This window comes from Cupressus sempervirens, chromosome 4 (assembly GCF_028749045.1).
Source record: "Cupressus sempervirens isolate cs-2001-9-10 chromosome 4, ASM2874904v1, whole genome shotgun sequence".
Lineage (NCBI taxonomy): Eukaryota > Viridiplantae > Streptophyta > Pinopsida > Cupressales > Cupressaceae > Cupressus > Cupressus sempervirens.
Genome location: NC_143121.1, coordinates 509,771,982 through 509,774,342, shown reverse-complemented (window position 1 = coordinate 509,774,342; position 2,361 = coordinate 509,771,982). Strand labels below are relative to the sequence as shown.

Below are 2,361 nucleotides of genomic sequence, written 5' to 3'. Positions count from 1 at the left end.
ATGAAAAAATCTACTTTAAAAAACTCCTAAATGGTGACTACTTGAATGAACTGTGTCATACATGTATGGAGGACCAATTAGAATTAAAATTGTAAGTGTGATTAAATTAAATAAATATACTAACAAAATCTAGTATTAAGCACTACTACATTAACAAAGAATCAATCCCTAGCTTATTGGAGACCAAACCAAATTCCAAAGACTTTGTAGCAGCCTCTTGTTTAGTATGAATCAGAATATGTGAGTTGGTTAATTGTTTTTGTGTTTGTTTTTGTTTATTGTGACATTGGTTTGTTTTGGTTAATTTTATACTTTTCATTAGTTAACCAGTCTAGTAAGGGGACTAAGGGCTGACTTTTGCACTATTAAATATTTCCTTACAATCAGGAATGTTAACTTTAGGCAAGAGACAAGTTAGAGAAATCAATGGTGGTAAATAATGAATCAGGGAAGAGTATTATGAGTGAGATTCGAACAAGCTCAGGAATGTTCTTAAATAAATCTCAGGTATGTTGGGCTCATCCATCAATCAAAGCCTAATTTTAAAATGTAGAAAAATATGAGATTATTAATTATAAATTAGTTGGATGAAATTTTAAGCAGGCACTTGGGCTTTACCAAACATCCATATTATAGATTATATTGATTAAGATCATGTAATAAGTAGATCTTTCCTAGCTTATGTTTACTCCTCTACAAAGGTTGTTTATTGGCATTGCTTGTACATTTTTATTAGGATGACATTGTTGCAAGGATTGAGGATAGAATAACAACCTAGACCTTTCTTCCAAAAGGTAATAACATGTTGAAAAATGGTAGTAACCTAAATCTAATTCATGATGTATTCGTAAAGATTCTTTTAAAGAACTTGTATCATTTTGATGATGATTACAAAATGTTATTCCATTTTTATAACATTGTAAATTCTTGTATAACTTCTTATGAAAAAAGAAATTCATTAACTAGTTTCATTTAATGTAACTTTATTGGTTTAGGCCAGGCCCTTCCCACTTTATTTAACCAAGATTTCAATCATGAAATCACATCATTAAAATGTAAGCCCTAATTTTTCCAATACTATAAAAGATCTTGTTTGTAAGTTTCTTTCATTAATATTTCTTTTATGGGTGTTTTTAGAGAATGGTGAGGCAATACAGATTTTACATTATGAAAATGGCCAGAAATATGAACCTCATGTTGATTTTTTCCATGATAAATTTAACAAAGAGGTGAGTGGTCATAGAACTGCCACAGTGCTCATGTATTTATCAGATGTGATCAAGGGGGGTGAGACTATTTTTCCCTATTCAGAGGTTAATTTCTTTGCATCAAACACCCACTTTATGTGGTTAATCCATATCATAAAATGTAAGTGAGCTCTTACAAATATTATTCAATTATCTTTGCTGGGTAGTCAGGAAAGTGATGACCAATTAAAAGATAGTTCTTGGTCAGAATGTACCAAAGGTGGATATTCAGGTATAAATACTTTGGATTTTTTTTTGTTCTCCAAATTAACACTGACCAAGCATTCATGTTTACATTTAATAATCTTAAGGGTGAAAGATGAAGTGAAGCTTATATTCTTTATTTTTATCAATATAATTTATTTTCTAATTCATAGTCAAAACTAAAATGATTTGCGAGATGATTGTAGTACAAGTGAAAAATTAAAATTCATGTTGTTTTTTTAATACAATGAAGCCAAGAAAAAGTGATGCTATTATGTTCTTCAGTCTTCTGCCAAATGGGATAGTTGATGAAAATAGTCTGCATGGAAGCTATCCTGTTATAAAAGGAGAGGAGTGGTCTGCTACAAAATGGATACATGTGAAGGCATATGACTTCATTAAAATGGGCACTTCTGATGAATGCATTGATGAAAATGATGATTGTGCTAAGTGGGTTGTTGCTGGGGAATGCATGAACAACCCCACCTATATGATTGGCTCTCCACATTCTGATTGGATACAAATTTACCCCCTGCCTCAACATCTTTCATTTCCTAAATATTCCAACATGTACAACAAAGTTGAGAAAGATCATTAGAAACAAACTAGTACACAACTTCTAGTCCACATCAATAATAGGCAGACAACTCACCCACCATTTGGGGAGGTGATGAGAGTCTACATACTGATTTTTTCCACCTTTGGACAATTTCAAGCCTTAAGTTTAGTAGGGTCCCAACTATAAGAGGAATGTGGAAGAGCCCATTTCGAGAGAGAATCAACAACAATAATTTCTAGATATTGACAATGTTTTATCTCAACAATCAAGCCTTGATGTGAATTAGGAGAAACAACATTTAGAGAAGGTTGCACATGGCTAGAGTGGACCACATCAACAACAAGAGGTGGG

General features: G+C 32.2%; 1 pseudogene; it reads left to right on the top strand.

Moving 5' to 3' along the window:
• Nucleotides 1-471: 471 nt before the first annotated feature.
• Nucleotides 472-2,049, top strand: LOC149562176 (putative prolyl 4-hydroxylase 7; annotated as a pseudogene).
• The last annotated feature ends 312 nt before the right edge of the window (nucleotides 2,050-2,361 follow it).